The 16,614-nt window shown below is 35.5% G+C and overlaps 1 pseudogene; it reads left to right on the top strand.

Moving 5' to 3' along the window:
* Positions 1–16,001: 16,001 nt before the first annotated feature.
* Positions 16,002–16,143, top strand: LOC116636486 (annotated as a pseudogene).
* Positions 16,144–16,614: the final 471 nt, after the last annotated feature.

Genomic DNA, 16,614 nt, shown 5'->3' with positions numbered 1-16,614 from the left:
TTTTCTATAAAGAGCTAGACAATAAAACTTAATTTCCTAACATCCACAGCCTCCCTGCTAGACCACACTACTAAGGTCCCAACATGATTCACAAATAATTCCCTTAAGATCAAAGCAATGACTTATGTACTATGAAAGGAATCTACCATTCCTTTTACTGCAGTGGTCTTGTCATTAAGATACCAGGTTCCAAGGATAATGATCCTTGCAAAGGGTACATCAAGTTCTTGAGGCTAAAATAGCATCCTAGCTTTGGTGTGCATGGGACCAAAACTGAGATGTCCAATGGATGAAAAGCAGTATTATCCTCAAACCTGAAGATCACTCAACTCCACATCCTCCCTGTTCCCCCTGGAGCATACATGGTAACATGGTAAGCAGATTTGTCCTTCCTGCAAGCTTTATTTGACCTCACACACAAAAAAAAATTGTTTAAAATTTTTGGAAATTTTTTGAGTATAGTTGACATGCAATGTTACATTAGTTTCAAGTATATAACATAGTAATTCACATCTCTATACATTATGATACGATTATCACAAGTTTAGCTACCTTCTGTCACTATACAACACTATTACAACATCATGGACTATATTCCCTATGCTGTACCTTTATTTCTATGACTTATTCATTCCATAACTGGAAGCCTGTATCTCCCACTCCCCTTCACTCATTTTGCCCATTCTCTCACTATCCTTCCCTCACAACCATCAGTTTGTTCTCTGTATTTATCAGATTGATTCTTTTTTGTTGTTGTTTATTCCTTTGCTTTGTTTTTTAGATTCCACATACAAGTGAAATCACATGGTTCTTGTCTTTCTCAGTCTGACTTATTTCATTTAGTATAATATCCTCTAGGTCCATCCATGTTGTTGCAAATGGCAAGATTTCATCCTTTTTTATGACTGCATAATATTCTCTCTCTCTCTCTCTCTCTCTCTCTCTCTCTCTCTGTGTGTGTGTGTGTGTGTGTACCACATCTTCCTTATCCATTCATCTACTGATGAACTCTTAAGTTGCTTCCATTACTTGGCTATTGTAAATAATGTTGCAATAAACATAGGGGTGCATATATACCTTTGAATTAAAGTTTTCATATTCCTTTTTTTCTTTTTTAGAGAGAGAGAGTGTGTGGGAGGGAAGCAGCAGGAGAAGGAGATAGAGAATCTTAAGCAGGCTCCAGGCAGGATCTCATGACCCCGAGATCACGACCTGAGCCTAAATCAAGAGTCAGACACTTAACCAACTGAGCCACCCAGGACCCCCAGTGTTTTCATATTCTTTGGGTAAATACCCAGAGGTGCAATTACTGGATCATAGGGTAGTTCTATTTTTAACTTTTTGAGGACTGTTTTCTACAATAACTGCACTTATTTACATCCCCACCAATAGTGCACATCTATTGCAAAAAGGGTTCCTTTTTTTTCCACATCCTTGCCAAACTTTAGGGTTTTCTATGTACAGTATTCTGTCATTTGCAAACAGTGACAGTTAAACTTCTTCTTTACCAATATGGACGACTTATTTTATTTTATTTTATTTTATTTTATTTTATTTTTTTTGTCTGACTGCTGTGGTTAAGACTTCCAGTCTTATGTTGAATAAAAGTGGTAAGAGTAGATATCCTTGTCTCATTCCTGATCTTAGAGGAAAAGGTTTTTCACCATTGAGTATGATGTTAACAGGGTCATATATGTCCTTTATTATATTGTGGTATGCTCCCTCTAAGCCCACTTTGTTGAGTGTTTTTATCATGAATGGATGTTGAATTTTGTCAAATGCTTTTTCTGTATCTATTGAGATGATACGATTTTTATCCTTTGTTCTGTTGATTTGGTGTATCTTGTAGATTGATTTGTGAATATTGAACCATTCTTGCATCCCCAGAAAAAATCTCACTTGATTGTGGTGAATGATCCTTTTAATATACTGTTGAATGTGGTCTGCTAATATTTTGTTGAGGATTTTTGCATCTGTATTCATTGGGAATTTTGGTCTGTAGGCTTTGTGTGTGTGTATGGTATCTTTCTCTGGTTTTGGTATGATAGTAATGCTGTCCTCATAGAATGTTTTAGGAAGCTTTCCTTCCTCTTCTGCATTTGGAGTTGTTTGAAGAGAATAGGCATTAGCTGTTCTTTAAATGTTTAGTAGAATTCACCTGTGAAGGCATCTGGTCTTGGACTTTTTTGGGGGGAGCGTTAGTTTTTTGATCAGCAATTCAATTTTGTTACTAGTAATTGGTTTGTATAGGTTTTCTGTATCTTCTTAATTCACTTTTAGAAGATTGTACATTTCTAGGAATTTATCCATTTCTTCTAAGTTGTCCAATTTGTTGGCATACAATTTTTCATAGTATTCTTGTATAATCCTAGTGTTAGTTTTTACTTCTGCTCTTTCATTTCTGATTTTATTTATTTCAGTCCTTTGTCTTTTTTCTTGATAGTCTGGCTAAGGGTCTATCAATTTTGTTTATCTCAAAGAACCAGCTCTTGGTTTCATTGATCTTTTCTATTGTTTTTTAGTCTCTTTGTCATTATTTCTGCTCGGATCTTTAATATTTCCTTCCTTCTACTCACTTTGTCTCTGTTATTTTTCTAGGTCCTTTAAGTATAAAGTTAGATTTTTTATTTGAGCTTTGTCCTGTTTCTTGAGGTAGGCTTGTACCACCATATATTTCCCTCTTGGAACTGTTTTCACTGTGTCTCAAAGCTTTTGGACCATTGTGTTTTCATTTTCATTTGTCTCCATGTGTTTTTTTATTTCTTCTCTAATTTCTTCATTGACCCATTGGTTGTTTACCAGCATGTTGTTTAGCCTCCATTTTTCCAGCTTTTCTCTTGTGATCAAATCTTGTTTCATACCACTGTGGTCACGAAAAAATGCATAATATGCTTTCAATCTCCTTAAACTTATTGAGACTTGTTTTATGGCCTAACGTGATCAATTCAGGAGATTGTTCCATGTGCACTTGAAAAGAATGTGTATTTTGTGGTTTTGGGATGGAATGTTCCGTATATATCTGTTATGTCCATTTGGTGTAATGTGTCATTAGACTGTTTCCTTATTGATATTCTGCCTGAGTGATCTACCCATTGATGTAAGTAGGGTGTTAAAGTTCTCTATTATTATTGTATTACCACCAATTTCTCCCTTTATGCCCATTAATATTTGCCTTATGTATTTAGGTGCTCCAATGTTGGGTGCATAGATATTTATAATTATTATATCCTCTTGTTGGATTGATCCCTGACACCACAATTTTTTTTAACATGATGTAATTCAGAATATTTAAAAATTGGAGAATTTCTCATAAAACTTCAGATGCATAGTTTTTCTTGAAACATAAGCCTAAATAGCAAGGAAAAAAAGCAATAACAAAACATACCAAAAAATGGCAGTGCCTAAGCAGTGGGCATCCATTTCAGTGGCATATGTCCTATCATATTTGTGGATGTCCACCCTGGACCCTTCTGCCTCACTATATTGCTTGCCTGCCCTCAGAAAGCATTTTACCTATAGGACTCAACCAAAGAGAATATAAACCCTAGCAAAAGAGTGAAATTGGGCTTAGAACATGTCACTTTTCCCTGGTATAAAGGTAGGTCACTGATTTAAGAGTGTCCCTTCCCCATTAGGAGAAACAGATCTACTTTTGCCAATTCTGACTCTTTCAGACTGGAATATACTGGGAAGTTCTGAACTCCCAAGAAACAAAGCTTCAGTCTTCAAAGTTTCTTGTTGACTCTCAAGGTAGGCATGCTCTTTACAGGAGCTCTTCCTACCTGCCTGCCTATTTATGACCTTTAATGTGAAGCTCATAGCTAACCCCATAGATAAGGCAACTGTGTCAGGCTTGTCCTCATGCTTGGGATGATCTCAACTTGCACCACAAGAAGACAAACCAAGATGCCCTGGTGCCCCAGTGCCCTTAAGTCAAAGGTGTGAAGTATTAGGAGCTTATCAAATTTGAACTGTGAGGCAGAGAGAAAACTCAAACCCCTTAAGACTAACAACATGGAAAAAGATATAGAGAGAATTCAGTGTAAAATTCAGAATAGAAGAGACAATGATGGAGAACTGTGTGTCTTAGTCATCAGTTTGGACTGCTATAATAACAAATTAGTATTGACTGAGCGGCTTAAACATTTATTTCTCACAGTTCTGTAGAGTGGGAAGACCAAGAACAAGATGCAGCAAATCTAGTGCCTGGTGAGAGCCTGTTTCTTGATTTGTAGATAGCCGTCTCCTGGTTCTATTTTCACATGGCAGAGGGCAGTAAGAGAGCTAGAAAGCTCTCTTATAAGGGCACTAATCTCATTCATGAGGGCTCTACCATCATGACCTAAATACCTCCCAAAGGCCTCACTACCTAATATCATCACATCAGAGGTTAGGATTTCAACATATGACTGGGGCGGGGTGGGGGGAAAAGAGACACAAATATTCAGTCCATAACAATGGGTGATGGAGTTGATCATTGTATCTGGTAATGACAAATGCCCTGATCACAGACAGACATTAAGGACAGAGGGCTACAGTAAATGAGATCATTATCTCCAGCTGACCCAGAATAGAGACATTGTTATCCCAGGACAGGGCCTAAGCACTGAGGAATCAGAGCAGGTAATACCTAAGGTGATGCCAAGTCAGGCTTCAGGGACAGCATGTTCATCTAAGCCACAAGGCTAAACATTTCTATCTGGCTCCCTATAAAACTCTTACGATTCATAGTGAATAAAAAAAAAATGATATTTTGATTGCTTTCAATTCATCCATGGTATGGAGACCCAAAACATTGTTTAAGGCAATGGAAAAAAGAATCCTCTGCTTTTGAATAATTCAATTCTACTTTTATACTCCTCTTTTCACTGATAACCTGGTTTCTGATTTTAAATTTGCTATTTTATAAGTAAATTTTATTGAATTGTGTGATAGCTCTAATATATTTTAATAATTTTTTAAAAGCTAATCTACAAGAGAAAAATTACAAAACTCATTTGGTCACATTCCCAGGAATGAAACAGTCTTACCAAATAGAATTTAAGTATACTACCGCCACCCCACCATCCCCAGCTTTCCCCAATTCACAAGTTACATTTCTATCTATATTTGTTATAGTAGGTATGAGGTACACACTGTCATGTAATTTTGAGTATAATTAATTCTATCTTTTTATGAGTGAAATATGTAAAACATTTTATGTTATAACAGAAATTTGCCATACTTAGGATGAGTAAAATGTTAATTTATGTTAATCAGTATGCCTGAATCCCTATTCCTCTCTCTCATCTTAGAAATAAAGATAACATAAAACTGCTTTTAAGTAGTTGTGGATTCTTTGCCTAATCTCCTCCTCCACCACTTTCCAATCAGATTACTCTCTCCTTCCCTTTTCACACACATACTCTTATCTCATAATTTTAATTTTATTTAGCAATATGTTTAGTACATGCTAGGTATCAGCATGATAATAAAAACTAGGTATATAAAGAAAAATAAAACACTATATATTCCTTAAGAAATTCATAATCTAGTAAAAGAGATATTTAAGTTAAAACGTTTTGTGCATGCACTTATTTATTTTCTCAACAACTAATAAATGAATGTTTTAAACATCTCTCATTGTGCTAGAGATGGGGTAAAAACACCATGGGGAAACACCATAGTACTTATAATCCAGAGTAGGGGATTGATAGACAACAAATATGTAGAAATAATGTGTAATTAAAATTGCATAAAGTTTTCTGAAAGTAAATAAGATGCTCTAAAGACAATATAGTGAAAGACTCACTCAGAGATGGACATCAAAATAGGTCAAGAAGGGACAGAAAAAAATCAAAAGAAAATCAGGACAGCCAAGGGAAGAGGGACTTTCAATGAAGAGAAGTCAATTCTGGCAAACAGTATTTTACATAACTAAGGGGTGCTTTTTTCACCTGTCTCTCTGGACTGGAGGTTGGGGAGTGTCAAAGAAGACTTCTCAGAGGAGGTTACTTCTGAGTGGAATCTTAATGCATGTAGGAGTCTGCCAAGCTGCAAAGAGAAGATACATAAAAGCATGGAAGTATGAATTGAGCATGACACATTTAGGTAATGAAAGGTCTTTCCATAGAGCTGAGGCATAAGTTCTGTAGCGAAGAGAGGCAGTATCTAAAATAACAACAATGAATCAGAAGGCTTGAATGCCACGGAGAGGAATTTGAACTTTATTTGGTAGACAATCAAGTAATTTCATTTTACATGGAAAAATATATAAGCAGATTTGCACTTTTAAAAGGTCACTCTGGGGACGCCTGGATGGCTCAGTCTGTTAAGTGTCTACCTTCAGCTCAGGTCATGATCCCAGGGTTCTGGGATTGAGTCCTGCATCGGGCTCCTTGCTCAGCAGAGAGCCTGCTTCACCCTCTGCCTGCAGCTCCCCCTGCTCCTGCTCTCTCTCTCTCTTTCTCCCTCTCTCTCTGACAAATCAATAAATAAGTAATCTTAAAAAATAAAAAAATAAAAGGTCACTCTGCTTATGAAGGAGTAATAAGAAGGGTGAGAATTTGGGCAGAGGAAAATAGGAGGACATTGTATTCATAACCTAGCAACAATATGTAGAATGCCAAAAGTCTGAGTATGATCCACTAGAGTAATTCATCTATAAATTTATGAAGTTCAAAGTTATGGTTGTGGCAGTTAAACCAGAAGGAAACAAAAGCACAAAAGACTCGATAATGGGATATGTCCAAGGAGTTGATGATAGATAATTCAGAAAAAAATTTAAAAGGTATAGAGCAAAGATGGCTATAGAATTTATGATAGGACTCCATTTAACTAGACCAGAAACTCCTTTTATTTAAAATGAATAAATCAAATGGAGATATCAAAGAAATATTTACATATTCAAAACTGAGGCTCAAGAAAGAAAATAAGCTTGGAGATTACTTTTTTTTTTTTAAGATTTTATTTATTTACTTATTTGACAGAGAGAGACACAGTGAGAGAGGGAACACAAGCAGGGGGAGTGGGAGAGGGAGAAGCAGGCTTCCCGCCGAGCAGGGAGCCCAATGCGGGGCTCCATCCCAGGACCCTGGGATCATGACCTGAGCTGAAGGCAGACGCTTAACCGACTGAGCCACCCAGGTGCCCCGGAGATTACTATTTTTAGAACCATCCATTTAGCAAGTTCAGTTGGAACCCTCAAATAGCATGAAAAAAAGCAATATATTAGCCTCCCTAGGTAATAACTAGAGTCAGAAATACAGAAAGTTAAATGCCAGTTTATGGCTACCACCTACATTTGGAAGCAAGGAAGACAAGACTACTAAGGAATTTATCAAAACAACATACAAGGAAGAAGGAGATCCAGAACACTAATGTGCCATGAAAAATATCTGGGTCATTTCAGAGTTGGTCTGTTGATTTTAGGTTTTCAGGAAACTCCAGATTCTGTTATATTCCCCTGGAGAGTATTGCTTTTGGGTTTGCTTTTTGCTTTTGTAGGTAGTTTACTTGGCTAAACTCAAACTGCAAACTCTGTCTCTTGGTTAGCATCTCCAATCTTAGTTCAAATCTTTTGTCCTTAGCTAACCTTTTTGGAATATGTCCATTGCATGAATATTTCAGGTGTCATCCAGAGATATGGACAAATTCACACATAGAACATGAAGCTCCTCCTCTCTGATTCTCCACTTTCTGAGATTCCTTTGTCATTTTTCAGCAGCAGTGACTGCCTTAAATTCTGTCTTCTAATTCTTCAGTTCAATCCCCTCAAATATCTCCAAACTTAGATGATTTCTAGATTCCTCCTCACTTTTATACTGATATTCTGAAGACGGGTTAGTAAAAATGACCTAATTTAAACACCATTCTTAAGAAAATTTCTGATTAATATAAAACATAATGGGGCTATTATCTCCCTTATCCACAAGACTATTTTAATTCATGCTACTCAAGATTGTATTCACATTTAAGTACCCATTGGTTCCTTTTAAGCTTCAGATCAATTAAAATCACAATATTTTTCTTTGGTTTTTGTTCTTCATAAAGCAGTTCCTAAATTAAGACTTGTCAGTTAGAAGAACATCAACATAAGTTTCCTCTACTTTGTATATATGCAATTTACTTATTACCTAGAACAATCTTCACATGAACTTCAATGTTTTTGTTATAGATTTTTTTATTCATTTATATTTATTCTTTCAGCAAAAAAAATTGAAATCTTCTCAGGCACTTGAGAACACAGTGGTGAATATCACTGACAAAATTATTCTTCTTATGGAAGTTATATCCTAATGTGGGGGGCTAAATTATACATAGGTAAACAAGTGATAATATGAGATAATGCATCTACAAAAAATAACAATTCAAAGGGATACATGCACCCAGATGTGTAGCATTATCTACAATAGACAAATTATGGAAACAGCTCAAGTGTCCATTGACTGAAGAATGGATCAAGAAGATGTGGTGTGTGTACATACATATACACATAAACATATATATGTGTGTACACACACACACACACACACACACATATATACTGGAATATTACTCAGCAATAAAAAAGAATGAGATCTTGCCATTTGCAACAACATGTATGGAGTAGAGAGTACAAATGCTAAGTGAAATAAATCAGTCAGAGAAAGACAAATACCATATGATTTCACTCGTACGTGGAATTTAAGAAACAAAAGATATGAGCAAAGGGAAAAAAGAGAGGCAAACCAAGGAACAGACTCTTAACTACAGAGAACAAACTTATGGTTACGAGAGAGAGGTGGGTAGGGGGATAGGTTAAATTAGGTGATGGGGATTAAGAAGTACACTTGTTGTGATGAGCAGAAGTGCTGAATCACGATATTGCACACCTGAAACTAATATTACATTGTATGTTAACTAAGTGGAATTTAAATAAAAACTTCAAAAAAAAAAAACATTATAACTATGTAAGGTGATAGATGTTAATTAAACTTATTGTGGTAATAATTTTGCTATAATTATTACATTGTACACCTAAAAAAATAAATAATTTAGTTAAAATTAAATTTAAAAAATTAAATTTAAATTTAAATTTAAAAAAATAAACAATTATATGGCAAGATAATACAGAGTGATTAAGAATGTGTCATTTGTATTTGTATTCTATTGACAAGGATCCTATTAAAACCAATTGAAATCTAAGTGTTGTGTTTATCATCATTTTTTTTCTGTCACTGAGCCATCTGCAAATAAGTCTCAATCTTTTTCTAATTACTTCTTAGAAATGTTGAAAAAGTTCAAAGATATAAAAAAGCCATGTGTCAATTTAGTAAATTCCTTCCCTCTGCCAGAATGCCCTATGAACCCCTACTCTTTGGGTATTTTAAATCATGAAGTAATCAACCCATTTAATTTTTGTATAATGGACCATGTTTCCTCATCTGGCCAGAATTACAACATCAGAGAATTTACTCAATAATATTGTCCACTTGTTGGAATATTTTCTCCATTTTTTAACCAAAGAAATTTCCACTGGTTTGAGTTTTATCTCATTTAACTTACCTCATTTATTTTTTCTGTCTCCTCTTAACCCAAGTGACAAAACACACACACACACATGCATACAAATAAAAGTAGATAAAAAATTCCTAGGAGTGGGGACATGGCAAGTATTCATCCTCTTCTCATCCTCCAAGTTACCAAGTGCTAAAAACATCTCACACATAATAGGTAGGCAATAAATGTTAGTTGAATTATTAAATAAAATTATTAAGTATCAAAAAAATGTGCCAAAATCAAATGGCCAGAGAGGAAGGAATTAATTTTTAAAAATCAGGTAAATGAAAGGATTTTAGCAAACTATTACATCCTATACAGTTGGAGTATTTTCTACATGAATAATGGACACAAGATTATCATTCCTTACAAAGAGAATGTATAACATCAAATTCTTGGTGGGGAGACATCTATTACAGTTCTCAATGATACAATTTATTTCATGATGTATATCATAGTTCTTTGAATAGTATCTAATAAGTATATATCTTTACTTGCCTATTAAATGTTACCTATGGGAAAGAAAATCATTCTGTATAGACGAGAAAGATCCCCTCACCAAACCTTTATTCACTCATTCCCAGAGATGGAAGAGGTCAATTTAAAGAACAGACCTTCCTAAGATGCTTCTTGATGTCATACATTTCAAACCAATTTTATCACGTCTTCACAATAAATAATCGCTATCTTACATCATCCTCTAATCATTGGTTGTAGAGATACACAAGTTGAGAAAGAAAACATTTCCATTCTGATTTGAATTCATCTCTCTCCATTAAATGTCATTTGCCAATACAAGTGTAACATGCACACAGTTCACCCTAAAAGAGGACAAGTTCAGTAAGCATAATGAACAAATTTTACAACTACTTAGCTCATTTCCAAGAAATGCACCATAGGTCTGGTTTTGATACACTAATAGCACATAAGACAACCATTCCCTAGAGAAAGAACATGGCACACTTCATTATAAACTTTAGTGAATTATAAAAGTAAAAATGTTTGGATTTACACATGTTAGATTGGTTACCTTTTTACCCTTTCTCTGTCAGACTAAATAATCTCTATTCTTATGTCTTTTACTACCATAGTATTTTAATCTTCTTAGTATGCCTCATGTCTAAATTTCTTAAATCTTTAGAATTATGGTGTCAAACTGGGCACAGAGCTTCAGTAACAGGTGTTTGCTAAGTGCTGGCTTTCCTGAGCGGATCATCATACTGTGCTTACATGCTGTTCTCAAGTCCACGAATCCCAAGTTTATACTCACTCTTAAATGAAAGTAATACAAGAATTTCTGCTTCTTCTAGTAGGAAGGAAAATCAATGAAAATATTCCACAATCTCTTTGCTTCCCTAACAGACTGAAATAAAATGTTTGCCTCAACAATATTCATAAGAAGCACTGTCATTTTAGAAAATGCCTGTGCAAACATAAGGACTCCTAGGCCAAACCCATATGCCTACAGCTTTGGACATTTGCACATTCATTTTAGGGTACTGTATTAAGGACTAATCTTATGTTTTTATCTTCATGGCTCAATCCTTATGATGGCTACAGGAGAGGAAGAAAACAACCCCCAGTGAATCATTCTGATATATTCTGAGAAGCATATGCTTTATTCACTAAAATAAAAATATTATTTTGGTATATATAAAATACTTGTGGGAAGCACTGAGAGTAAAACCAGTCATGTCTTAGCCAAAAAATAAGGTTGGAGGATAAGAATATAAAGATAAGACATGAATAAATAAAATCTATCTTTTTGCCTAGTATCTCTAAGCTGGGTCTAACAAAAAGGTAATGATCCAATTGAAAAAATAAATTATCGTTTTAATAAGTCATGGTCATTGACTTATGAGTGTTTAAATTTGACCCTCCATGACCCAGTGTAGGCAATCATTTAACACAACCCCTTCCCCTGCTTCATAAGAATCTGACCTTTGGTTAGCTCTCTAGTTTTGTTTCCCTAGGGACCAGATATGTATCACCTCTGTTACCAGCCAATATTGATTAGAGAAGAAATGATCCCTGATTGGTAGACTTCATCTGGATTGGGAGGAACTACAAAGAAATTGTCATCCCTGATGATGAGGACAACCCATGAAGACACATGATTTGGACTGCCCTGAGTATACTAGCTCTCATGTCCGTACATGGCTCTCTAACTGCCACCAGAAGCAATGCCTATGGAGATAATACAAGATATTTTGGCTCTTGTGGAAAATGAAACCTCTAAGCAAGGAAGGCTCTGGAACTTAGCCAATGTGAATCTCATCTCCTTGCATGTGAGCTATCACCTGGGAGAAAATAACTCCTGGCTGTCTCCATGAATACTTCCTTTAGAAAAGAAATGTCTAACTCTGCTCTGTTAGCAAGATGTAATTCTTTTCCTATACTATTTTTACTAGGTTGGTGCCAAATATGGTCTATGGGGTGGTCCTATGAGTCTGAATGTTTATTTGAGCAATACTTAAAACACATATATGCAAGTATATAGTCACTGCACAATGAAATATGTCATAGACATAATGTGCTCAGGCATCCAACTTTAAATAAATATGCCATTTTAAAAGATCTAATATATCTCTTTTCTTACATATATTTATATAACCTGTCACCAGTAGCATACCAATAGTGAGTACATCGTCTTTAGAGAATTAAAATACAATAATAAAATCAGTCGGTTTGCTTTTTATGATCACCATGTGTCCGGAAACCTAAACAATTTCAATGATAAAATATTGCCCACAGACACAAATTGCTCCCACTTCAATACCTTTGGTACATGCCACGAAAGTGGCATTCAACTTTCAAGGGAATGTATGTAAATCTAATGGGAGTCAGAATCCAAGGCCCTTATGAATTGCCAAGTGATTAGCAACCGAAAGGATAATCACTAGGAGAGTCTTTTCCCTCTTATAATTGTACCCTTTTCTCCTTTCATCCCTTTGCATGAAGCAGTTTCCAAGGAGTCTAAAACAAATATCAAAGTTTAGTGACTAGCCCCATCACCATCACTACCAACAGCAGTACTTTATAGATGAAGTGAGCCAGAGAAGAGACCAGCCAGTGTGGCCTGGGCAGGTGTCCATGAAACAGTTTAGGAAAAAAGGATATAAACTACTCTGAGTCTTCAATATATGTTGGCCTATACTGGACATTTAATTTTTAAGAATCACAAGAAAATTGTACAAATGCTAAGTAATCCAAAATTCACTTTAGGTATGCATGGATAGCCAAGGTACAAAGGTAAAGTTCTGAGAACTTTGAGACCTGTATATTATCTGCCTGCCATTAAATGCCTAATCCATGAATTCCCTTCGATTCTAATGTAAACATAACAGGAAAATCAAAACAACATATATATTAGAGAAATGGGGTCCACTCAAAAACTCTCTAAAGTGGAAGGAAAAACATAGATGCTTACAATTTAAAACAAAACCTCTTTATGTTTACCCAGATCAGTTCGACCACTGTGCCAGCGAGGTATGGATCCCACTTTCCACTATCTTTAACTCCAGGGTGATATCTGTGAAATTCAGTGGGGTTTGGTCTAAAAGATCTCAGGATCCCTCCCAGTCTCTCAAAGTCTATGGCATTTTAACTCATTTGAATTGTTGGCCATAAATAGAACCTTGAAAAAAAAAGAACTCTTTAGTAAATTCATCCCTATTCTTAGGAAAACAAATCAGAAACCATGCCATAGTTTGGTCATTGTTTTTCTTTCTATCTTTAAAATGCCTTTTGCATTGTAACTGTGTCTTCTCTAAGCTCACTCTTCGTAATCATTGATTTTTTTTAAGAAGTCACTGAAATCTCTTATCCCGCAACTTAATTGTGCTTCTGTAAGCAATATAAGCAGATTAGAAATTCCCTTTCCCTCCATTTAACTTAATCAAAAGTTACTTCTTCAATAAAGATCCCCAGTGCTATGGTAAGCAGCTTTATGAATCAGAGAAGAGTTGAGAAGAATCCAAGCACTTCTTGGATACAATCAGCAAGGGGCATCGTCAGTAAGTGTCATGCTAATAGAGTTGCTTTAAATCTTGGATAAAATAAGGTAAAATCACATAATTTCAGATACTACAAATGATTCCCTACTGGAATGAAATTTTTTGTAGACAAGATCAGAGATCAATGACAACCAGCTACTTTAAATACAATTGTATTCCTTTCTCATTAACTGTTCCTATAAATGCCTTCTCAGCAATGAGATAAATTAGTTTCTAGGAAACACTAATTCCACATGTAAGTGTTTATTTAAAGCATAATTCCTTTTATTTATAATTTTTAAAACCTAGAAGAATTTTATATTCCTGAGAGGAAATATTACCTAATCTACTATGCTTAGAAGTAACCAGCTTAATTGGGGAAAAAAAAAAAAAAACCAAAATTTTTTGAAACAAGATTATATATTAGTATACAGTCATCAAGAAAAAAATTCCATTCTAACATTCAAGAAAAATATATAATTATCACACATTAGCATCAGGACTGAATTATATATTATAGTTATCTGCATATGGTAAGACATTTGTATTAATGTAAGCTTGATGGGAAGGGGAAGGAGGAATGGGAATTTTGTCTGAAAAATATTAAAAATCAATGAAGAAAGGGGCGCCTGGGTGGCTCAGTTGGTTAAGCAACTGCCTTCGGCTCAGGTCATGATCCTGGAGTCCCAGGATCGAGTCCCGCATCGGGCTCACTGCTCAGCAGGGAGTCTGCTTCTCCCTCTGGCCCTCCTCCCTCTAATGCTCTCTATCATTCTCTTTCTCTCTCAATAAATACATAAAAATCTTTAAAAAAAATTTTAAAAAATCAATGAAGAAAATATAATTTGTATTTAAAAAAAAGAAACTTCAAGATGAAATAAATATGTAAAATAGAGAAACATAGCTCAAAGTATGAACTCTAAGCCCTGCCTTTACCTGAATGTTTGGTATCCAGCATATTCTAATAGGCTCCATAATTGGGAGTGATGAAGAATGCTTTGCATTATGAACAAGGTAGTTATTTTGAGTTTATTATCCATTTCTGCTGCCCTAATATGAATGTATCTAGTAAAGCAGAAAGGGTATAGGCTTTGGAGCAAGGTAGAAATGAGTTTAAGTCAAGTCTCTAGCATTTACTACGCATGAGAACATGGGCAATCTCTTAGCTTCTTTGAGTTTTTGTCTTCTCAGTTTTAGATGTAATCTCATCCAGAAAGTGTCAAGGCAAGATTAAGTATGATAGTATATGATAATATATCTACGAAGGGGCCAGTATTAAATCCTAGGGCAGCCACAACTGCATAGAAATCAACTAGAATAGAAATCTATTGTCTCAGAGTTCTGGAGGCCAAAAGTCCAAAATTAAGGTATTGGCAGGGCTGCACCTGTCATCCCTGTCCCCATCAGAGGCTCTTGGCCTTCCAGGTGCTTTCTGGTGGCTTTAGGTGTTCCTTGGCTTGTGGCTGCATCACTCCAATTTCTGCCTCCTTGAAAACATGGCCTTCTACTCTGTATCTTCTCTTCTTGTCTTTTCTGAGGACATTTGTGATTGGATTTAGGGCCCACCTGAATAACCCAGGATGATCTCATCTTGATTACATCTACAATGGCCTTATTTCAAAATAAGGTCTCATTCACAAGTTCTGGAACATGGCCATATATTTTGGTGGGCCACCCTTTAACCTACTATGAGATCTAAAACATAAAAATGCTCCATAAATGTCCGATTTTTACCTAAAATACATATATATAATGCATAGACTTACAGAATGCTTAAGCAAGAAAGGGAGGGATGAACAGGACACTGGTATTAAAATTAGTCTTCATGTGATGAAGATCACCATTTTTCTAAGATTAAAATATTTATATAATTTGTCAAATTTTCTTACATCCACCCATCCAGCTCACTATTCTCCAGAATAGTACTAGAGAGGAGCCAGGCCCTCCTATTTACCATTACATCTCAAAGCACTAACCCAATGCCTGGCAGTTAGTGGGAGTTCAATAAATATTAATTAAATACATAAATAAATGAAAAGAAATCAATGCATAAGTCTCATAACTAGCTGGGGTAGAGCCAGATTTACAAACTGGTTATTTTGATCACCGTTACTATCATTGAGAGACTATTTTGTTGACGTTGGTTGGGTTTTTATTACAAAAAATTGAACCACACGTTAGCACTGTAAGAAAATACCCAGAGGAATTCATTCTATGGTTTTACTTAGAACTAGTATGTGGCTGATCAATGATTCAGGGAGCCTGATCACTGACAAAGCCTATGGTTTTGATTAAATGAATAAAGCAAAAGAATTCTTGCAAAATAGTGTTGGTGTTCAAAATATGTCATGAGCCATTAGATGCAGGATTATTGCAAAGAGGAGACTATGTGGTAGGATTTGGAGAGCATCCTACCAAAATGTATCTTTTGCCGTCCAGAAGTTTCATTGGAATTTAGTCCTTTAGATTAAGAAGACATTGCATCTCATCGCTTCTCGGCCTTTTGGCTAAGATCAAGTGTAGTAAGAAGACATTGCATCTTTTAAAAATTCTCCATTAAAGTGCAAATACTCCTTGGGAGTATTTTAAGTTGTTTATTAGGGTATACAAATATATGAACACATACTATGTGTAGCATTGTGCCAGATATTGTGAAGTCTATGGTGATAACAGGACATGGACTTGTCCTCAGGAAGTCTGTGGTCCAGTGGAAGAGACAAGATCTGTACACCTAATTCTAATTCAAGGCATAAAGCATTACAATCTCAACCAAAATATCAATTGTTATAGGAACACAGGGTAGGAAGCTATTAATTCTGACTGGAAAAAAAAAAAAACAAGAAAGGGGTAGAATTCGAACTGGATTTCAAAAAATGGGTTCGGTATTGACAAGGAAAAATGGAAGAAAGGCCATTAAGAGGCTGAGCAAAGTAGGAAGAAGAGAATGTTGCAATTGCTGAGAAAAAAAAGGGGGAAAGGGAGAAATTGAACAGAGGAGAGGAGCAAGAAGGACAGTGCCCACAGTTTCCTAGGCACCCTCTCTCAAGTATTTACCATGCTTTCAGCATTGCCTATAACTTCAGAGAAATTCCAGAGGGTC

The sequence above is a fragment of the Phoca vitulina genome, unplaced genomic scaffold (assembly GCF_004348235.1).
Source record: "Phoca vitulina isolate PV1807 unplaced genomic scaffold, GSC_HSeal_1.0 scaffold12, whole genome shotgun sequence".
Classification (NCBI taxonomy): domain Eukaryota; kingdom Metazoa; phylum Chordata; class Mammalia; order Carnivora; family Phocidae; genus Phoca; species Phoca vitulina.
The sequence above is the reverse complement of the archived record's forward strand: the minus strand, read 5'-3'. Positions and strand labels throughout refer to the sequence as shown.